This window comes from Nannobrachium achirus (assembly GCF_963921795.1).
Source record: "Nannobrachium achirus genome assembly, chromosome: 5".
Lineage (NCBI taxonomy): Eukaryota > Metazoa > Chordata > Actinopteri > Myctophiformes > Myctophidae > Nannobrachium > Nannobrachium achirus.
Window position 1 is genome coordinate 47,357,922 of NC_137814.1, and position 24,255 is coordinate 47,382,176.

At 46.7% G+C, this 24,255-nt stretch overlaps 1 pseudogene across 1 annotated transcript; it reads left to right on the forward strand.

The window, feature by feature from the left end:
* Positions 1 to 3,770: 3,770 nt before the first annotated feature.
* LOC308285133 (valine--tRNA ligase-like) lies at positions 3,771 to 7,577 on the forward strand (annotated as a pseudogene). The gene is made up of 2 exons: positions 3,771 to 4,527; positions 6,048 to 7,577. The product of its transcript is annotated as a valine--tRNA ligase-like (transcript).
* Positions 7,578 to 24,255: the final 16,678 nt, after the last annotated feature.

Genomic DNA, 24,255 nt, shown 5'->3' on the forward strand with positions numbered 1-24,255 from the left:
GTCTATGACAAGTGTTTTTTTGTCCTGGGGTTTTTAGCGAGGGTCAGGTGCCGGTGCTGGGAAGTGTATTCGCTGTCCCTCGGTTGATCAGGCTTTGGAGGTATAGACTATGGAGGTGCCATACCTTTGGCTGCTTTGAAGGCCAGCTTCAGTGTTTTGTATTCTGTGCGTGCCGCGACCGGGAGCCAGTGGAGGGTCCGGAGAAGGGGAGAGACGTGAGAATTTTGGCTGGTTGAAGACCAGTCGTGCCGCGGCATTTTGGATTAGTTGCTGAGGCTTAAGTGCACATGCCGGGAGGCCAGTGAGGAGAGAGTTACAGTAGTCAAGTTTTGATATGACTGATGTCAGGATGAGGAGCCGGGCTGACTCCTGAGTATGAACCTACAGCCCGGGTGACTGATGCAATGTGTGCCTTGAATGATAGCTGGCTGTCCAGGACCACACCAAGGTTTTTAGCAGTTGGAACCGAAGTCACCAATGCAATGTCCATGGAGATAGTGAGATCTTGCATGGGACAATACTTAGCTGGGAAGAAGAGAAGCTCTGTCTTGTTTGGGTTCAGCTTGAGGTGGTGGACTGACATCCACTGTCAGTGTCAGTGCCACCAATGCACCATTATGACTATTCATACTATTACACACAAAGCCCTCACTGCAAAGAGTAGAGACACTGGCTTAATCATAATTTTTGTCTTTCCGTTTGCAGTTAGTGCTGAAGTGAGTAAGATGCACTATACAGTACATGCACTAATCCTTCGGCACAAGTCCCCTGTGTAAACCTTTGTGTTTGGACTTATTTGAAGTAAACTTAGACATTTTGGTGCTGTAGCCTTTGGAAAAGTGTTGGGCTCGTAATGTGTAAAAAACCTGCCTAAGGTAACAGTATTGATTTTCTGAAAAGGCAGCATCTGGTGGTTGCTTTGAAAGTGCTGAGGTGCCAAAACTATTCTCTCTCTCTCTCTCTCTCTCTCTCTCTCTCTCTCTCTCTCTCTCTCTCTCTCTCTGTTTCTCTATTTATTACAGATTCTCATCCTCTAGCAATTTACCTTCTTCTCAAAATATCTACACCCCCACCCACATACCTACCCTTCATCCCAAAGAGTGCACGCACATGCGCACGCATACTCACATAGATGTGGTCTCTATCTCTCTGTGTGTGTGTGTGTGTGTGTGTGTGTGTGTGTGTGTGTGTGTGTGTGTGTGTGTGTGTGTGTGTGTGTGTGTCTCTCTCTCTCTCTCTCTCTCTCTCTCTCTCTCTCTCTCTCTCTCTCTCTCTCTCTCTCTCTCTCTCTCTGTAAAACAGACCTTCATACAGACACCTAATTAGTTGCAGAGTCATTAGATTAAATGAAGGTGGTATTCTTGGAGTCATCACTAAATAATGTGAAGAAACTAAAGTATGTGCGCAATAAGGAGACACCTGGGGCATGATAGAAGATAGAGCTCTAGTTTTACTACAGACACGCTATTATTATGTGGTCTACTGACTCTGAGTAGCACCTGATTTATACTTGGTTGCGCATCGTGTCGTGCACTGAAAATAGCTGATCTACAAGCTCACAATGCAATGCTTCTGGCTATTCTCGTTTTGTATCATGTTGTCAGTGAATTGTGAGTTGTCTTGTCATTCATGTATTGTGGTGTGTATCTTGTTGTCAGTGAATTATGAGTTTTGTCTTGTCATTCATGTATTGTGTATTATGTGTTGTGTTTTTGTGTCCTGATGACTGCTTGGTGCAAAAAGAATTTCCGCAAGGACAAATAAAGCATCTATCTATCTATCTATCTATTTTGGCATGCAATTAAGTTGAAATCAGGCTTAACACATAAAAGGACAACTCCGCACTAAATAACATCTAGGCTAATTTTCCTACTTATATTGATCCCAATCCCGATCCATGGGGTCTATTAGGCAGAAATGCCCCTGTCGTCCAGTTTCCACAGCAGCAGCCCTCATAGCACAGCAGCCCTCATAGCATAGAGTGGAGCATATAAGCCTATCGCTTCTTTTACACTATTTGTTGCGGTCAAAAGTGATTTATTTTATCATGAATGTGTTACGAGAAATCTCGCTCTTTCGAACGACCGTCATTTTGAGAAAGGAGCGTCGAAAAGCCACCCCACAGAGGTTAGGGTAAGGGTTGGGTGTCGAAAAGATGACACGTAGTAACAACGAAGCGCTCCCATGTGTTACAAGTTGTCATTACAAACACATCCATGCTTTGGTTGTCCCACACAAGCCGTCACGGTCTCATGCATCATGTTTTATGGTGAGCATTCAGCACAACTACAGTATCAATCAAAATGACTGTACTTCTGGCCAATCAAAGTGTGTCTTTTCTGAGACTTGGCAAAACACATAGCAGAGTGTGGCGGCCTGTTACCATGGATGTGTGTGTAATGACAACTATAAAAAATACACTTTTGACCACAACAAATAGTGTAAAAGCAAAAGGCTCATGGCTCCAGTCTATGCTATGAGAGCTGCTGGGTTCTGCTGGGGAAACTGGACGACAGGGGCATTTCTGCCTAACAGACCCCATGGACAGTCATTTGTGATCAATAAAAGTAGGAAAATGGGCCTTGATGTTATTCAGTCTGGAGTTGTCCTTTAAGACCTGAGGCCGTTCCTTCTGTCTAATCGGTAAAGCAACCGGAGCGACCACAGAGCTGTTGTTCACCGTTGTTCAGCAGTGAGTACTTCTCCTCCTCTCCCCCCAACACTAACGTGTGAGTGTGTGTGTGTGTGTGTGTGTGTGTGTGTGTGTGTGTGTGTGTGTGTGTGTGTGTGTGTGTGTGTGTGTGTGTGTGTGTGTGTGTGTGTCCGTGTGGTGACAGAAAATAACCGTGCTTCAAAAACTCACGAGTCGCAAACGAAAGTATACATTCAACACTAACTGTGCAGTCAGTCACTCTGTGCAGAGGCTGAGACAGTCCCATGGGTGTAGTGCAAAAAAAAGGTTCACATGTTAATCACAGAAGAATCCAGGCCAGTGAGTTTCAGGTGGAAAAAAATGTAAACTTCTACCTTCTTTTTTCAAATTAAAATTTAAAACGGGTCAAAATAACCCAAAAAGAACTTAAGGGTTACAGTAATAGCTGCGGCCAGAGACCTGAGCCTGCTGGATGTCCACTCTGGTGGCGCTGTCCTCGGTTAGCAGACGCTACCACAGCATTACGGCAGACAGACAACCCCCTATGGAGACACCTCTGCCAGCGCGACTTCAAACATCAAGATGCCAGTAGAACCTCCATAGACAAAGACTGGAAGGACCTTTACGAAACACTTTACAAGCAGGAACATGAGCAATCGCTGAGTGAAATAATCTATTACCAGTAAGAAACCTAAGTGTGAAAAGCGCAGGACGGAATTCTCACAGGACAGAATTCCTTATTAATATATATCGGACCAGTTACCCATATATGGAGATCCCTGATACCCATATATGGAGATCCATGTATACGGAGATATGGGCCTATTGGTTGGATCGGCGGTTCTACAAAAAAACGTTGTTTCATACAACTGTACATTGCGCAAGTACAGTAACGGCAGGGGAAGCAGCTAAGAACATAGGCCAAATCTGAGCTATCTGTGTGCAAAAGTTGGAGTCTGTAGAACCAGCCGTGTGCTGTGAGACCACAGAAATGCTGACTCAGGACACCATGGGTCTCGACGTCAATTATTAGTAGGGATAAATTAGAAGAAAAAAAAGGAAAATAAGAGAAAGAAGATGGAGATGTTCCAGCGGAGGTGCCAGCAGAAGTAAGACGATGAAGGGAAAGAAGAAGCAGCCACAAGCAGAAGAGCAGAGGTGGTGGAGAGTAAGCTATCTCCAGCTGAAGAAGCTGGGATCCTCACTGGACTGGGACAGAGCCTGTTTCACTATGGATGATAAACTATCCGATGCTGTCCAGGAGGCCTTCATCCATATGCATGAGGAGGGAATCATCTACCGGAGCAAGAGGCTGGTCAAATGGTCCTGCATGCTCAATTCTGCATCTCTGACATTGAAGTGGAAACGAGGACATTGACGGGCAGGACTCTGCTGCCTGTTCCCGGCTACAATAAGAAGGTGGAATTCGGGGCACTGGTCTCTTCCTACAAGATCGATGGATCTGATGAGGAGGTGATTGTGGCCACCACTCATATTGAGACCATGCTGGGAGACTCCGCCGTAGCCATCCACCCGAAGACCCCAGGTGCCAAGCCCTGAAGGGCAAGATGGTACAACACCCCTTCTGCCACTGCAAGATGCCCATCATCTTAGATGACTTTTTCAACATCCTGGACAAGAACGGTCTGCTCATCAACGTAGCTGCTCCCTACTTGGGCATGAAGCGTTTTGATGCCAGGAAGGCAGTGCTGCAGGCTCCGAAGGAGTTGGGCCGGTTCAAAGAGTTCTAAGGACATCGTGGGGCCCCTGCTGAAGCCACAGTGGTACGTCAACTGTACGAACATGGCCAAAGAGGCGTCAGATGCTGTCGAGAACGGCAACCTCAAAATCATCCCGGACCACCACCGCAAGACGTGCTTCCGGGAGCAACAGAGATAGATTTTTTCTATCTCTGTTGCTGTTTGTAGTTCATGACTGGGGAAATCTCGTTCTTTCGACAACTCAACATTTCGACAACGGAGCGTCGGCAGGTTAGCTACTCACCCCACGGAGGTTAGGGTTAGGGTTTGGGTTAGGTTTGGTTGTCGAGAAAACGACTTGTAGAAATAGCGACACGCTCCCTCATGACTTCCAGTTCCCACCTGATGTCATGTGGCAGTTCTGACTGCTCCAGACCGTTCTGCATAACAGCTAGCTTGCATAACGTCTTGAGACTAGGACGTAAATCTAAGATGTACAGGTCATAAGCTGTGTTCCATCCTCCAAAGAGGAAGATACGATCTCCCACCATGCAACAGCACGTATCCTCCCAAACTAAACGTGGACCTTTCCCCTTTGGCTCAACCTTCTTCCAGGAGAAGGTCTCTGGACTGAATTTCCAAGTATGAATTTCCACGTAGGTCTGGTTAGGTCTGGTTTCAGCAAATACGTACAGCTCTCCATTGTAGGCTGAATAACATCTGCGTCCTTCTAGAAGAAGCTGTGCAGAAGGCGTGCTCAGCCAGCAGTTGGTCTCTGTGTCAAAAACTCTGATGTTGTATTCCACACAATGTTGTTGGGGGCCATTCCAGCCCCCAAATACAAACATCTTTGTCCCGATGATGGTGGCAGAGTGACATGATACAACAGATGGTGGAGTTCCTCTGGTGTTAATTAAAGACCAGACCATTGTGGTGGTGTCCAACTTATAGATGTCATTAGTTCGTCCAGTCAGCTGGGTGCACCCTCCATGGATATACATGACGCTCCCCAAGACACAGGCCGAGTGGCCCAACCTCCCCTCCGGAACAGTCCCAGAAATCTTGGGCTCCAACCATCTGTGGGCGTCAACATCAAAGGCATAAAGCAGGTTGCAGAAAGGCTTCCCTCCCCAGATGTAGATTATATATTCTATAAGCACAGCTGTGTGGCCATGGCGCATGGAAGGAACCTCAACGGGACGTTCTCCTCTTCCATTGGTCACTGGGGGGAGGGTCATCCAGCATAAAGACACTCTGTGGAAAACCTGCACTAGAATCTGATCACTGTTGTCGTCCGGGAATCGTCCAAAGTTGTACCACTTGAATCCTCCAAAGTAGTACACATTGGACAGTACTCCTGCAACAGCTGCAGCATAATAACTATAAGTTGTTCTTTGTGCTCCTTGCCGACGTACTGTCCAGCAGAACAATTCTCACAAATAGATCAAGTTGGGTTTGCAAAGTTTTGCTCTGTAAAATAATGGAGTACTAATGTGTGCAACGCTTATATTGGTCCAGTCGCACAAACATCACACAAAGTTTGACAAATCCACAAAGCTGATGAGTTGGTTCGGTCAATCAAGGAATCTGATTACTGTTGATTTCCCTGATATAGAAAATGTTATCCTTGCTCTACACCACAGACAGTCTGTTCAGCACTGTTGTTAAATAGTTAATGAAGTCTCTAGAGGCAGCTGTATCCATTGGTAAAAGTTGCACAACATCAGGGACTGGTGTATCTCTCGCCAGCTGTGGTGGGACCACAGAATCCCTGACTACTTTGACACTGTGAGCGACCCGTCTGTGAATCCAGAAGAAGCCATGGACGGCCATTACTGGGTGATGGGAGGACAGAGCAGGAGGCCAGGGAGAAGGCAGCCAAACACTTCAATGTGTCTACTGACAAGATCTCCCTCAGAGAGGATGAGGATGTCTTAGATACCTGGTTCTCCTCTGGTATTTTCCCCTTTTCCATCTTTGGATGGCCTAAAAAGACGCAGGACCTGAACGTGTTCTACCCAGGCACCTTGCTGGAGACGGGTTATGACATACTATTTTTCTGGGTGGTTCGCATGGTTATGATGGGCCTCACACTCACTGGAAAGCTGCCCTTCAGAGAGGTGTATCTGCATGCCGTTGTGAGGGACGCCCACGGAAGGAAGATGAGCAAATCTCTGGGGAACGTCATCGACCCTGTGGATATCATCACAGGGATCTCACTAGATGGTCTCCATGCCAAGCTAAAGAAGAGTAACTTGGACCAGGCAGAGATAGAGAAGGCCAAGAAGGGTCAGGAGTCCCGGAGTGCAGAACCGAGAACTGAGAACTAAAACTCTGTTTTACCCTGAGCGCTTGCACAAGCCAAGCTAGGGACATCAACTTGGACGTCAAACGTATCCTGGCTAACCGTCGCTTCTGCAACAAACTGTGGCAAACTGTGGTAGGGTTTGCCATGAAGGCACTAAAGGAAGCCCAGCTGTGTGGAGAGGAGAGTGTAGCAGACAGGTGGATCCTCTCCCGGCTGTGTGTCTCTGTGCGGTGCAGGCTTCCAGGCCTTACGAGTTTCCCGCCATCACCACGGCCATCACAAACTTCTGGCTGTGCGAACTCTGCAGCATTTACCTGGAGAGTGTGAAGCCAGTGTTCAGCAAGGCCAGAGACAGGCCCAGGTGTGCAGACAGACTCTGTGCCTGGAGGCGGGCGTGCGTCTCATCGCTCCCATCATGCCCTTCATTTCAGAGGAGCTCTTCCAGAGATTACCGCAGCGACAGCCCCGGGACATCGACAACCCCCCTAACATCTGCTTCGCGTCCTACCCCGGAAACGACAAGTTCTGCTGGCACAGCCTGGATGCGGACCGTCAGATGGAGTTTGCGATGACAGTGATCAAGACCATTCGCTCACTCCGTGAACACTACAACCTGACCAAGAAGACACCCACTAGCTTTTACCTCCGGTGTGTAGACGGTGCAGACTGCGTCCCTGGTGCAGAAGTACAGTCTGCAGATCCAGACGCTCTGCTACTCTCAGGACCTCGTCCCCCTGACAGGAGACCAGGCCGTCCCCAAGGGCTGTGCCGTGGCTGCCGCCTCAGACAGATGCACGGTCCACCTCATGCTCAAGTGAGTCATCAACGTGGAAAAGGAGGTGGCTAAGCTCTGCTGACCGCCAAGAAAGGCGACCTGGAGAAGCAGATTGACAGGAGAAGGTGGCCAAGACTATGAGGACATGTCTACAGCATCTATATTACTGTCTGTGCTTCCATCAATAGAATAAAGATAAAAAAATAAAAATAAACGTTATAAATGTGTTAGTTTGTTTCTGCTGTTTATGTACTTTATTACATAACGCAAAAAGTTGTAAAGTCTTGCCAAAACCTTATCTTTTACAGTGGTGTGTTGGAGATGTCATGGGGTCAGATTGGTCAAACACACCGACTGTCTATGCAGCCACTCGTTCTGTAGAATTGTGTGTGTGTGTGTGTGTGTGTGTGTGTGTGTGTGTGTGTGTGTGTGTGTGTGTGTGTGTGTGTGTGTGTGTGTGTGTGTGTGCACGAGCGCATGCATACGTTCGTGTGTGTGCTCGCGCATGTGTGCGCTTGCAGATGCATGTGTGTGTGTGTGTGTGTGTGTGCGTAGTTTTATTTTCAAACTTCTTCTTGCCAAGGAAGGATCCCCAAAATGATTATGTGCCGTATTTGGCCATGAACCCCCATCTGAAAATGTTTGTGCTAAATAAATAAACATTTTTAAAAGAAAGAAAAATAGCAAACGTGCAAGCTCACAGCGTGGCACGTAGCTTGAGCTTGTATATCTGCTATTTTTGAGAACCACTGTTCTAAATCCGAAGAGTTTTCTGAAAAACGTTTTATTATTATTAACAGCTCAAATCTAAAATGACACAGATGCTTTCCCGGTTTTAATGGGTGGTTAAAGCAGTTCTTGTCTCACACACAATCCCCTCAGAGTTCTAATAGCCAGAGTGTTGGCAGTTGAATTGAAAACAAAAACAAAAAAGCTAACAATTTAAAAACACAAAAGTGACATTTGTGAAACAGATCGCTGCTTCTTTCGTTGGTGTGATTAGAGTAGCCTTATCTGGATTATTTCCCCAGTCGTCGTAAACAAGAAAGATGAAACAGCAGCAGCAATTACTGTAGTTCTGGGGCGCCATGGACCTTTCCTGCAAAACTGTAGTTCTGAGACTGAAGCAGGCGTCATGCTGTGACTGCATGCATGTGCATAAACAAACAAACACACACATACACACACACACAGCCACAGCACACATACAATCATTTGCATGCAAACTGCTCTGACATCATGCTCTGGCTTGATGTCCCTTTTATGCCCATATAGGAGATCGCTGATGTCATCACGAGTCACACTTGTAAACTAATTATGTCCTTGTCTGTTTTATGCCCATAAATGGAGATCCATGTCCCCATGTCATCAATATTAAGCGCACATCTGGGAATGCCCATATTTGGTAATGCCCATATATGGGCATGTTCTGACATTACATTGTTGACTATCATGCAGGCACTGCTGCAGCTTGTCCGATACATCACTTGCCAGATGGCTAAGAATTGGCGCATGTCGCCCTGAGGCATTTTGCTAGTATATATATATATATATATATATATATATATATAAATATATACGTGTAGGCCTATATGCATATGTATACGTGGATTGCGCGCACACACTCACACGCACGCACGCGCGCACGCACGCACACACACACACACACACACACACACACACACACACACACACACACACACACACACACACACACACACACACACACACACACACACACACACACACACACTTGCCCACAGAGGTTACAGTATGCTGTGTGTGTGGTGAGAATGCAAATCAGGCACCTCTCCAGAGCGAGTCATGCATCTATGCCACAGTTATACCTTGGCTTTATGGGTGAGCCAGGGGATGTTTATATTCTGCTGATGATGCACACTCGTAAGGACACATCCATACCATACACACAGACACAGAAAGAAGCGCGCACGCGCACACACACGCGCACGCGCATTCTTGCGGGATACCTCATGAAGTGTGGGATTCCCTATGTCCCCATTTAAAAGCCATTACTCAAACCGACTGGAATTCAACCCTGCTAACAGATATGGGCATTACGTCTATAGGGGAGCCTGGCTTTGTATTGTTCTATAATAATGTATTTACCTAATTTTGAACAGAACAGCATCAGGCAGTATAATCGGCCCGTTGCATCATTGCCCTCCTCCACCAGAGGGGGCACTTCCCACTCTCCTCGGTCCTAAATATGACGGCCATCATAATACACAGTCTTCCTCTTGACATAGCAGATGGCAGACATTTGGTTTGGAAAGGCAGTTCTTTTAGTGGAGGTGTAACGTTTCCAGACGTCCGGCAAAAGACTGTGTAATACACTTTATTCTACATTAAAAGCTTTGTACCCCCCCTCTTTAACGGCTGGCTGCACCCGCGAAGTGGAGCTTTTTCAGACCCTCGCACTCAAGTGTTGAAAAGACTTGAATGATTCATGAGCCATTTTGCCCGCGTGTGAATGTCAGTGTTTGATGGGAATGGGCTGTTTCACTGCAGGTTGAGGCCGGGTGCGACTGCTACCGCTGCAGAGCGGCGCCCATAAAACACTGTGTCCGCGGCAGGTTCTGCAGCTTTGCGTCTATATAGCTCTCACACCCAGTGGTGCGAAGTAGGCTAACTAAGTACATTTACTTAAGTAATGTACTTATAGGGGAATACCACTCATTTTCAAAATTGAACTAGGCCATTAATATACCTTCGAGTTGTTGTGTGGAAATAAGAAAAAAGTCCCCCCTTCTGTGTTGCCTAGAACTGTAGGATTGATTGTGGGGTCATGTGATCAGTGACATCATGAAGATGGACTCTGCAAGCCAAAGAGTACATCTTCATGATGTCACTGATTAAGTTCAATTTTGAGGTATTTGTACTTTACTTGAGTATTTCCAATCTCCAATACTTCTACTCCACTGCATCTCGGATAACTACATTTATTTGAAAACTTTAGTTACTTTGCAGATATATTATAAAACATACATAAACCACTTTTTATACCCCGGCTATTTGAAATTAGCCAATCTACATTTGAGCTTGTAGATGCTATTTTCAATCATTTTGTATATCTTTACTTTTTGGTAAGTACATTTTGATGCCATCACTTTCATACTTTTACTCAGGTACATTTTGAATTCCAGACTTTTGCTTGCAACGGAGTATTTCTATTTCGCATTATAGAGGGTATGCGCATGACATCATCATACCCGGAAGTTATGCGGGAACGCCTACTGAGTGGCAAAAACATACGTTCTGGCCTTGACAGCCCATACATCCAAACAGAAAAGTCCTATCTGATTGCATTAAACAAATTTGCCACTCACTTTGCCACTCGATTTGCCATTCACTTTATGCATGCGCATATCCTCTATTGATACTTTTACTTAAGTAAAACATGTGAGTACTCTTTCCATCACTGGCACTGCCCATAAAGCACCATGTCCGTGGCAGGTACTGCAGTAGCATTGCGTCCATAGGTCTCACACCCTCCTCCTTGCACTGCAGAGCGAGGCGCCCGTCACCTGGAAGCACTCGATAAGAGGCCACATGAGGTCAGAGGGAGGAAGCCAGGCCTCGGGGAGAGGGACGCAGTCCGTCTCAGTGTTGCCAGGTTCTAGCGAGAGAAACAAGCAAACCAAGGTCTGTGAAAACGAGCCCCAAAAAGAAGAGACTAAAGGCCCATTCCCACTGGGCCAGATAACAGATAAAAAAAATCTCTTTCTCCAGATATTTTTCCATTCAAAGTGGATAGTAGATACAGATACAAAAAATATCTGCCACAGATATTTCTTTTATCCGTGGCAGATTTTTTTTTTCTGTATCTATACCATCCACTTTGAATGGAAAAATATCTGGAGAAAGAGATTTTTTTATCTGTTATCTGGCCCAGTGGGAATGGGCCTAAACACATGAGCACTTTAAACCTACACCTACAAGCTCACAAGCTTGTAGATATAAAAAAGATAATAACCAGTAAGACTCCCTAATCGGGAGATAAGTTGGTCGCTTATCTCCACAAATAGGCCAAAAGTTTGTTTTACCAATTATCAAGACATACGGGCAGTTGACAGTTTGCCATGGTTACTCATTGAAGTTGAATCTCCATATATGGAGATAACCTACGCATCACACTAAGTCTGACCTCACCAGCCCATATTTGGGCATGAGCAACTTATGTCTCCATATATGGAGATATGATGACATCACACAGTCCTCAGCCGATGATGTGGCGTGATGTCATACAATACACAAACGAGCCCTACAGTATAAAGGGGCAATTCTTGCCAGGAAAGAAGCATTTCTTCGACTCAGACCTTATCGCCAGGGTTGGCTTATAGCAGCTGTCGGTAGGACCATATATGGATTCTGTTAGTGTGGATCTCCTAAAGCCCTTTGCACACAGGCGCGTTTAACCGCACGGATAAAACGGACAATATAATTTTTTGAAAAGAAAACAATGCTTCTCTATGACCTCATGCACACCGGCTCCGAATTAGCCGTGCGACGAGTGGCTGCCGCCGTGCGTTTTTTTCTCGATCGAACCCAGTTCGATTCGTGCGTCTTGTCGCATGCGGTAAAAAACTCATCACTCCTTTTATGACTCCTTTTGGGATCCGCAGCGCCGATTCCGCACAGCATTGCACACCAAATCCAATGCGTTTTATTCATGCAGCAAACGAAAAAAACGCAACTGTCCTGTGTGCAAAGGGCTTAACAGGGCATCATCTGGGATACAATCCCTTTTATGCCCATATATGGAGATCCCTAACAGAATCCCTTTCATGCCCATATATGGAGATCCCTAACAGAATCCCTTTTATGCCCATATATGGAGATCCCTAACAGCATCCCTTTTATGCCCATATATGGAGATCACTAACAGCTAACAGAATCCCTTTTATGCCCATATATGGAGATCCCTAACAGAATCCCTTTTATGCCCATATATGGAGATCCCTAACAGAATCCCTTTTATGCCCATATATGGAGATCCCTAACAGAATCCCTTTTATGCCCATATATGGAGATCCCTAATAGAATCCCTTTTATGCCCATATATGGAGATCCCTAACAGAATCCCTTTTATGCCCATATATGGAGATCCCTAACAGAATCCCTTGTATGCCCATATATGGAGATCCCTAACAGAATCCCTTTTATGCCCATATATGGAGATCCCTAACAGAATCCCTTTTATGCCCATATATTATGGAGAAATCCCTGCTCTGAGTATCTGACATCAGTGTGATGTCACCTGTTTATGCCCATATATGGAGATCCCTGCTCTGCGTATCTGGTTGCTATGGTAAACAGTTGGTTGCTAGGGTAAAAAAACATGGTTGCTATGGTAAACAGTTGGTTGCTAGGGTAAACAGTTGGTTGCTAGGGTAAAACCATGGTTGCTAAGGTGGTTGCTAACGTACACTAACAAACCAGCAACAACAGACTGTTGCCACAGCAACGTACACAAAGGTTTGTGTACACATGTGGTGTGATGTCATACTGATGCGGAGATATGAGCAGGGCAAAGGTGTGACGTGTGACGTGTGACGGACGGACGGACGGACAGACGGACGGACGGACGGCCGGTGGAGGTTTTCATAGTAAACTGCTCCCTGACGGTCGCAATAATAAATCAAGTGAAAATGTTGAGATATTTTTTGAGACATTTTATAAGTACAAACTGTTTTACGGGGGTCCCTGGCATGAAATGTTACTTTGCAGATGGGGATACGTGAACAATTACGAATTAATTTGGGCGTCCAATTGGCATGAAAATGTTTGAGAACCACTGGTTTAAACAACATTTAGGAAACAAGCCCAAGTAAGCTTTAGAAACAAGCCCCCCAAAAAACGCAACCCGCAACTACCAATATTTACCAAAGAAGTCCAAAGTCACTTAGAAGAAGTGGACATGGCAACACTGGTCTGTCTGCTTATGGGACAGTGTTTTTTGCAGGTCTTTCAGCCCGAGTGTATCAAAAAGCAACTCGGTTAAGGCAGCGGAAGCTTGTGATTGGCTGCACGGAGGTGACGAAAGCTGGAGGGACGGGAGATACACCTAAACCTAAACTTAACCTTAACCCTAACCTCAGTAAAACTATCGCTGGTGAATGCTAACCTGGTGAAATGCTAACCTGCCGATGCTGGTGAATGCTAACCTGGTGAAATGCTAACCTGCCGATGCTGGTGAATGCTAACCTGGTGAAATGCTAACCTGCCGACGCTGGTGAATGCTAACCTGCTGATGCTGGTGAATGCTAACCTGCTGATGCTGGTGAATGCTAACCTGGTGAATGTTAACCTGGTTGGACCAACGGGAGGTCGTCTCCACCTTAACCGAGGTGCTTTTTTGATACACTCGGCTTGAAAGACCTGCAAAAAAGACTGTCCCGTCTGCTTATAGCTGTCATTGCACACACACAGTATGGACTCCCATTGTACTTATCGATGGCAATGCTGCAATGCCTGACAAACTGTAATAGTTTCCAGTGCATGTGCGCACACACACACACACACACACACACACACACACACACACACACACACACACACACACACACACACACACACACACACACTCGCAGTTTGTGTGCAGCTAATCTCAGTCGCCGTTGGCCCGGTCGCTGCCAAAGTGAGCACACACATTCCCTGGATGCCAATCTAGAACCTCTGCCCTACATTTTTCAAATGGGCCTTTTCTAGCGCCACCTAGTGGCCGATGTTTGTAAAACACATTTCTGTGCACTACTCTTACAGATTTTGTCCAAAAATCCTACAAATCGGTAGGCAGTATCTCGACAGTCATGCGATCGACACGGATCTGTCCGATTTTGCATATTCCATTCTTATTGGCTAAGATTGGATTCCAAAGTTTGTAGGATTGAGCTGTTTTGAACAACATGCCTCAAATCCCAAACGCAAAGTGCAATTATCATGAAATCGCGCACACACGTTCCCACTAGGCAGAGGAAGAAATGCCACTTGATTTTTTTTAATCAGCCTCATGGTAGCGCTATAACAGGGCGATTTGTGGTTTTACCTATAACTTCACCGATCAGTTTCAAACTTTGTAAGCGCACTCCCTAAAGGCTAAGGATAAACCTTTGCCCTGCATTTTTCTGACCGGGAATCATATACACCCACCCAGGCCACATTTGCTCGCCAGGCCTCGCCAGGCTCGCCAGGCCTGTCACACACACACACACACACACACACACACACACAAGCGCGGGGCCAATACAGTAAGTGAAGACGAGATGGAGGATAGATGATGCATTTCCCGGGGAGCGGCAGCAGAAGTTATTTGTTCTAATTCGGTTCTAATTTCGATATTTTCAGAACCCCTCCCAGAGATTTATAAGCGCCGACTGAGGGAGCATCCATCTTGAGACCCCCACCCCCCACCCCACCCCCCACCCCCCTGCTCCGGCCTCAACTGTGCCCGTGTCACATGATGGATGTTTTCCCAGGCCTCCTGACACCTCCGGGCGGTCGCAGGGGCCTCCGTCAAGCTTGGTTAATTCCACTCCGCTCTCACCTCCGCTCATTATTAGCATATGAATGTCCTCATAGCCATACATATTCTACGTGCCACACATTGGGGATTTATTTTTAAAAAGTGAGCTTTTTTGGGGGGAGGGGGGGGGGGGGGGGGGACATGGACGTAAAAGGACCAGAGGGGACGGTGCGGAGGAAGTAGTGGACGGGGACTTGGCAAGATGCTTTCCGCCGGTGTCACGGTGATGAATTGGGCCCTTATGATTAATCTGTATTTAAATGTACCATTAGCATCTCCAGACAGATACAGTATATGCCCGGCCTGGAATCCACTGGACCACGGCCATCACAGCAAAGACATGGTGATGATGATAGTTTTTTATTTTATGTAATCTTTATTTAACCAGAATATCCACTATTGAGATTAATTCTCTCTTTTTGTGTGGGAGACCTGGCCAAGACAGGCATCAGCATAATGGTGGTTAGATGTTTGATTAAATATTCTTCGCAGTGAATGAGTTAAGCCAGGAAATCTCACTCTTTCGACAACGCAACATTTCGACAACGGAACGTCGGCAGGATAGCGCCTCACCCCACGGAGGTTAGGGTTAGGGTTTGGGTTAGGTTTGTTTGTTGGTTGAAAAGATGACATGTAGAAACAGCGACATGCGACATGAGTTAAGCATGGCCTGAATGGTCAGAGACATCAGGTGGACAACTCTGTTGGTGAAGTGTGGAGATGGTTTGTCATCAGAAAATCTAACTGATTGAAGCTCTTACTGTACAAGCATCGCATCGCAATGTGTTGTGAGTTTGTAGATTGTCTATTTCTGCTATATGGCTTACTGTTTTCACTCTACACCAAATATCTGCACAGAACACAGCCGTTCTACAAGCTCACAGGCTGGGTTATGAGCATTGCGTAGCAACACCTTGTGAGCTTGTAGATCGTCTATTTCCACCGGACGTTCGCCCCCAAAATAGGAACGCTATCGTTCAAGTGGTTAAAAGCAAGTTAATGGAAAAAACGGAAAAGACAAAAGTGACTGGATTATTATTACTGCTATTAGACAGGAAAAAAAGCTTTTCCTTTATGCACTGCCAGTGTCTGTGTGAAACGGCACGTGAAAGCTAAATGGACGGCGATAAAAGCTTTCCTCGTCCATTGAGCCTGCGAGGACAAACACTCCTCCCGTCTCCATTGTGTGTCTTCTGCGCCGGGCCTTTTAAGACCCATAATGGCGTTAAAGTGAGACTCTGGGTTCCCACCCCTGCCATTTAGTTCTCACAGGACCACGTGGCCCAACAGCTGCCCACGGGAGGCGGCTGATTTATAAGGGTGAAATCAAAACCCCCTCTACAAAACCTCCCAACAGCTGACCAGCGTGGCAGAGGGGAATAAAAATCACGACGTGCAACATTACTGCTCTTCTGAGGCTCTTGTCCTTTCCGGCTTGAGGCTTCTCTTGTCATTAGTGCCCATAATAAGAGCTTTCCCATATGCTTCTGTCCACAGATGTTATGATTGGGCCATAACATGTTATGACTGCTCATTCCCAAACTGCTCGTGGGTCAAGTGTGGGACAGTCTACGTCGGAGAGGCTGGAACAGTGGAGGCTGCACCGGGGAGGAGGAGGTGGATACAAATGTTGAATGTTGAGTCTAACACCCGCTATCGCGGTAATTGTTCTTGGCAGGCAGCCGTCGAGAGTCAATGCACTTCCAGCCACAAGGCTTATGCTATTTTTTACTCAGAACGTCAAACTTTACCAATTTTGAAGATAAATCCCATTGTGCTGATGTGAATACTGTAGATCATGTAATGTATAGTGTGGGGGGACAAATTCCATTTACATTATTTTACATCATTGAAAAGATCAAAACAGTGTAGCTTAGATAAACTGGCACCACAGGCGAGAGGCTTTGTGCAGGATTTAGACATACTGTAGTGTATACAGTACATCCGTAAGAGCAAACGATGTGTAAACCCGATGACATGAAACAACGCATTGAACATCATCACAAGCGTACACTTATGTCATTTTGCTGAGGAAATGCACAGAAGAACTTCTTCACCACAATATGTCATGCTTTCCTTACATCAGAACAACAGGATTTAGGTTCATAATGGTTGATTTTTACCAATAAAAGTAGATTGTTCTCAATACAATGATCTTCCCCAATTAATATACTGTAAAGTACGTCCTCCTGTTCCTGTTAGACAGGTCGCTGCTGTGCAGCGACCTGTCTAACATAGTGATTCATCATTGTCTTTAATCAGATGCATGCCAAACCATTCCACACAGATAGAACCACATGCTCTCCATACAGTAGTATTCTATGTATTATTGTTTTGTTGAACAGCCTTTACCAGTGATTCCAGTTTGATAAGTTTGACTATATGCATTAGGATTTGGATCCCCACTTGATATGAGTTTTATCTCCCAAATCCACACAGTAAAAGCCAGTGTTAATTCAACTCAGAGTGTGCGCAAATGGAACCAAACAGACCAGTAAATGTCAATTTGGTTCCAAACTATCTTTTCAATCTTTTAGCTGGGGACCCAGTGGTACCCGCTCAAAGACCACTGAGGGTCTCCAGACCACACTTTGAGATCCAATGGCCTTTGATATTCTGTGAAAAACACATCTGTTGATGGATGCAATCCAATTATGTGTATGACCTTGTTGTGACCATGTCCCTGCTAACGTGTTGAACAATGCAGAATCAATAATAAGACATAACCGAGGCTAAAACAATTCATGACATTCACTTCACAGTGTGAGGATAAAGTCATGACAGATATTACATGGAGTGTTTGCAGTAGTGGGATTATTAAGCATTATGTCCGGTATTTCATACTGAAGAGTTCATCATGTCTACATATTGTCACTGTCGGGCAGAAACCTTGTATCTCCAAGTTCCAAAAGTGTACGTTCTTTTCGTAAAGTAAAGCCCTGCTTCATCACACATAACTAGTGAAAATAGCAGATCTACAAGCAACACAGTGCGAGGCGTTGTGTGCTTGTAGATCGGCTATTTTCATTATTTCAAGGGCTATAGTCAACTTTTTCTTGAAAAACGGATGCTAAAATAAAGGTTTCGAAAATATTTTATAAAAAATATGCTTCATTATGTGTTTCTGTTCAAAAATGTCCACAAAAAGCGTAAAATAATGGTAAAATAATCATTTTGGCCATTGTCAGGCTGACACTTTGTTTACATCCTAGTCTATTATTTTATATGGATTGATAGGATGTAAACAAAGTGTCGGCCCGACAATGGCGAAAATGATAATTTTATCATTATTTTACTATTTTTGTGGACATTTTTAATCAGAAACACATATTTGAAGCATATTTTTTTTATAAAATATTTTCGAACATTATTTTTTATTTAGCATCCGTTTCTCAAGAAAAAGTTGTCTATAGCTCCTTTAAAGTGATAATAAATACAAAACGGTTTTGGACATACAAGGTTTCCAGACCCTCGGCTGTGAATTTAAACATGAACATGCATGGATTCACTTGAAGGTTTAATTTGGAGGACCATCTAACACTGGTTGACTGAGAGAAATCCATGGAGATCTCCCTGCAGTTTCTGTTGGCCAAGCTGATAAAGGCAAGGGGGAGATAAGAACACCTAAGGCCCCGCCATGATTAATGGGCTGGCGATGCTGCTATCTTAATGCATTCAGAACGGGTACACTATATTGTGTATCATTATTTTATGCTTTAACTATTGAAAAATAGCAGATATACAAGCTCACAGCGCGGCACCGAGTGCCTGTAGATCTGCCGAGAGCTTGTAGATCTGCTATTTTTGAAAAATCGTGAAAATTTGAATTTTGACCCGATTCTATAAGTGTCTTTTGAATCATTCTAAGATTTTTTGAAAAACCTATGTTTCTATGTCAGCAGTCTGGCTAGCCATTGTCAAAGAAAAGGTCCTTTTCACTTAACTGGAGCTCAGTTAGTCTGTTCTTGAGAGACTACTAAGTCAGTGGTTCTCAAACCTTTTCATGTGAAGGACCGCCAAAATGATATGAATTTGGCCACGGACCCCCATCTCAAAATATTTAGTTCCAGGGACCACCCAGAAGCAAAATTTGAGTTACAGGCGTTCGCTTTAAAAATACAAATATTCAAAGATTTGCGCTACATTTTCACTACTTTTTCAAAAATAGCAGATCTACAAGCTCGCAGCGCGGCACTCGGTGCCGCGCTGTGAGCTTGTATATCTGCTATTTTTTAATAGTTAAAGCATCCAATAATTTTAGGCCTAAATGGGTTAATGCAAACCAGCACACACGGTGGGAAATTATGCTCGCAATATGTCTGAAAGCGGTGTGTAGCGTTTCCACTGCGGCATTCATGGATGTTGCTCGCGCCTCCATTTGACATTGGACATGACATAACGAATCTAATTTGACAAATCTTTGGCAGGTGTAGAACAAGAGTCAGGGATACGATGGGATGGGTTTCGACAGTGATCCCACTGAGCTTTTATAATATATTCTAAAAGAAGAAGAAAAAGAGAGAGATCTGATTTAAATTCACGCACCACCAGCAAGCCATCCGGCACCTTGAATTTCCATTCACCCAATATGAATGCCAGCATTCTTTGACCTTGACAGTTTTTTTTTTTTTTTTGCATGATAATTTATACAAATGTATGCTCCATGCTCTATCGCTGGAGTTTGTGTCAGCTTTTTGGAGGGAAGATCCTGCTTTGAACTAGACTGCCTCTCTCGCTCTCTCATGCGCGCACACGCACACGCACACGCACACGCACACGCATGCGCTTGCTCTCTCTCACGCGCAGGCTTTTTTCCGGCCCTCTCTCTCTTCAGCCTCCCATTCTCTCTCTCTCTCTCTCTCTCTCACACACACACACACACACGCACACGCACACGCGCACGCACACACACACACACACACACACACACACACACACACACACACACACACACACACACACACACACACACACATTCCTCCTCTTTCTCTGAAAGGACTAGGGTGAAGAGTGAAGGGCTAGAGCGTGAACAGGATAGAGGTGTGTGCGTGTGTGTGTGTGCGCATGCCTGCGTGTGCATGTGCGTGTGCTGTGCGAGTGCGTGTGTGTGTGCGTGTGCGTGCGTGCCTGCGTGCATGCGTGTGTCTGCTTAAGGGGCATCACCAGAAAAGTGAAATTAAAGATTTGCAGTGGTTCACTGCGTCTTTACTTAAATTACAGGCGTCCATGCATTATAAAGAGGGAGAGAGGACCAAGTTTAATGAAAATGTACACACTGTGGCAAATGATTTTGTAATGCTCCGGCAATAAAGCATAGATGGGAGCTGGGGGGGTCGTGGTAATGCATTTTGGAGGGTAAACAGAGAGGGTAAACATAACAGAGGTAAATAGTTTGGTTATGTGACCCTCTCATCAAAGCTAATGCCCTGCTGTGTAAATTTGCCAAGGTCTTTGTGCGTAATTGATTCGCATAAAGGATAATAAGCTGCGTTTCGCGATAAGAGGATGGTTTGAGGACAATTCTGTTTGAGGACAAATTGCTGTTTGAATCCATGCATGTCACGTACATGACAGAAGTCAGTAAAGTTTTGCAACCGGGATGGGAGACCGTTAAGACTGGGAACGACTGCAGCCTGTTTTTCCTCAAGAATAATAACATGGGGCACCTGAAAGCCTCGCAGAATATAAATGAGCTGTGCTTTCAGCACGTGAAGATTATTGATATGAAAGGGCAGCCTGTGTACTCCATGCTTGATGACTAAGTACCCTTACAATCAAACCCTTCAGGCATGTGGTACAACTCCCAGCAAGTCAGGTGCCCCCTGTCACCCTGCAGCACAATTACCATGGGAGCATGCGCAACAGTCATACCGACACACTAACTGAATATAATATTTCGGGTCCCATCCTAATTTACAGTACACTTTAAGACAGAATAAGACATAATAAAGCCATAATAAAAAATAATGTGTTGGTAATTAGAACTAATATGTTTTATTAGACAGAAACAAAGACAGAATTGCAGAAAGAGTGGCAGGTCCCCTCGCGGTAAACTGCCGGTCCGTGCGGTGGTGGCTGCCGTGGCAGTTATCAGCGATGCCGGTCCTACCTACAGTTCCGTGCGTGGCCGCCGGTCCTATCGCCGGCGATGCAGCACGACTGAGGGTCGAACTGCCGGTCGTCAGTGCCGGTGCCAGAGAAGGTATTCGCTCTTTCTGCTATTCTGTCTTTGTTTCTGTCTAATAAAACGTATTAGTTCTAATTACCAACACATTATTTCTTATTATGGCTTTATTATGTCTTATTCTGTCTTAAAGTGTACTGTAGATTAGGATGGGACCATATTTCGGCAATCATGCAACAGCGTGCAACTCTCTATACTATGCCAAATGCCATTATTTACCGTCCGAAGCATTCCATTAAAACTACTGTACAATCCGGGACCTATATCTATATGGTGATAGGTCTATAGTCTGTAGCATATCGTCGTTGTCGGGTGAAAACTTTGTACGTCCAAAACCATCCGTTTTTTATATCATTTAAAAAAATGAACTAAACTAGTGAAAACAGACGATCTATAAGCACTTGTAGATCTGCTGTTTATTGTCATACCTCCAGACAAGGTCCCCCTATGGGATAACAGCGCCATCTGGCGGTGCAACAGAGTAAAACTCATCTACTCCCGTACGAAAAATGTCATTTGTCGGAAGGGCTGTCAATCACAAACGAGGGCACCGCCCCCGAGTGTATATAAGCCCCCTGGGCTATCATGACTTCCTCTTCCGCACCTCTGCTAACCTGCAACTAGAGTGTCGCGAACTCAGCCATATAAGTATTAATTCTGTAAAGTTTAGCCTAAAGCGACGGCTAGGAAGTCGGCCACTGGCCTTTATAGAATATCTCCCGTACGTTTCTCTTCTATATTCTTCCTACAGTTCGGTGTTTTTCTTCGCTTTCGTCTTTGAGTCTTTTACTTCTTCTCTGTACGTTCTGCCACGTGTTTCCCTGCCCTAGCTTAGCTTCGCTTAGCTTCGGTTAGCTCACGATGGCGGCTCGTCGGCCCACAGTTAGCAGCCTGCTAGCCAGGGTACCGAAGAAGTGCGGCCTTCCCAGCTGCAAAGGGCTCATCGCCAATGAAGATACTCACCCGTTCTGCATTGTCTGCATGGGGGTAGGACACGCCTTGGCCTCTCTGTCCCCTCCGGCCCCGGCCACGGGGGTGAACTGTACTGACTGCCTCCAGTATGATGTTCCAGCCCTCGAGGCCCGCTGTGAGATCGCTGGCGCTGGCTACGGCCTTCACACCACGGTCTCCGCCGGATCCCTCCCAGACACCTCTCCTCGTGTGCCGGACAGCGCTGTACGCCACAGCGCTGCTTCTCGCCATGTGGTTAGGCCTCCAGCGGCCTCGCCCTCAGCTAGCTTCGGTAGCCCCGAGGCTAGCGGGTCTGCTGCCCCTGCTACCCCTGCTGTTTCTCCGACGGGCTCGACTGGCGTGCCCAAGAAGAGAACATGCAAGACCGCCCACGTTGCTCCACCGCCAGCTGCAACCTTGGCCGTCCCCTTCAAAGAATTCCACCCTCTAGTCGTCGGTGACATTCCTCTCTCCTTCTCCGTCCCCCAGCTCCGGGCCATGCGGCCACCTAGCCCCGTCTCCTGGCATGCTAGCGACGGAGACGAACCGGAGCAAGAGGACTACGACATGGACGAGGTGGACACGGAGGGTGAGTACTCGGAGGAAGACGAGTCCACGCTCCCCTCCGGCCAGGGCGGAGGCGCGGCCAGGGTGGTTCCTCATGCCGAGGCTTCCACCTCCGTCGCGTCCTCCCCAGCCCCTTCTGCCTCTCTCCCCCCTTCCATGCCGGCTGGGGCGAGAGGGGCAGCGGCACAAGACCCAGACTCCATCCCCATGGACGAGCTCTCGGTGCTGGAACGTGCTACCATCCGTTGCGGCCTGGAGCTGCCGCTCGGAGATGCACCACTCGGACCACGGGCTAGAGTTCCCCTCCTTGGCCAGGATGTGGAAGCCTCTCCCCCGCCACGAATGGAAAAGCTCCCACTGGTCCCAGGCTTTGCAGAGGCCCTGCATTCGACCTGGACTACACACAAGGACCCCCCCAAGCTCCCCTTCTTGGTCGACTGCCGCGACGCAGAGAAGGCGGGATTCCCCTTGTGCCCTCCCATGGACAAACTGATGGCTCAGTCCCTCGTCGGGAGCCTCAAGCCAAGTCATGAGCGGACCGGTCCTGGAGGCCGCAATCCCTTCAACTTGTCCGTGGGGAAGAAGCCTCCTGGTTTTGCCATCCCCTACGACGACAAGCAGTCGTCCAGGGTCAGGAACTCTTACAGAGCCTCCGCGCTGGCAGCCAGGACGATGAACGCCACCCAGCTGCTGCTCTCCTCCACCAGGCGCCTCCTTAGCGAGATGCGGGAGGTGCCTGACGAGACGGTGGAGGAGGTGGACAAGTCGCTGCGCATGCTGATGGACCTGAATGTCCACGCCATCGAGTGGCTTGGACACGGTATGGATTACTGCATCCAGGCGGAACGTGCCAGGTGGCTTGAAAAGGTAAAGTGTCCTGGCAGTTCCGGAGAGGAGACCGAGAAGGTCCTGCAAGACCTCCCCGGCCACCCTACCTCCCTCATGGGCGGTGGACTGGAGCTTCTCCGCCAGGAGGTGGCGGATAAGAAGATCACTCTGGAACTCCTGGAGGCCACGACGGACCCCCAGGCACCCAGAAAGGAAAAGAGGCAGGAACGAAGCAAGGCCCCTGGTCAGGCTGACAGGGGGCGCTCTTCCTCCAAGCAGGGGAAACAAAACAATCCCCCTAGGACCCCCTCTTCTTCCTCCGCGGGACCCCTCGCACTGCAGCGGGGGCTCAGGCCCGCTCTCAATCCCGCCACCCTCCCAGGCACGGGATACCGGCTGGCACCCACAAGGCCCGTGGGAAGCCACCGCGAAAGTGACACTGGACTCAGGCGGGGTCCCCCTGATCATTCAGGGGACCCCCCCTCTCAAGCGCAAGCGAGTGAAATGTATGAACAATTTTTCTTATGCCAAGAAAATGTCATTGTCTCCTCCTCTGTGCTCTCCTCCAGTGCCTGTATTAAAAAGTGTGTTGATAAAACAATGCCTGTTTCTTTCAAACCCACCTGCTTTAGTACAGACGACCCCATTTTGCATGAATTTAGCCAGTGTAGAGAAGTCCAGGCTGGAATTTCTTTCCACTCAGAAAATATCGCTTCCTCCAGTCACGCAGACAGGTTACAAGCAGA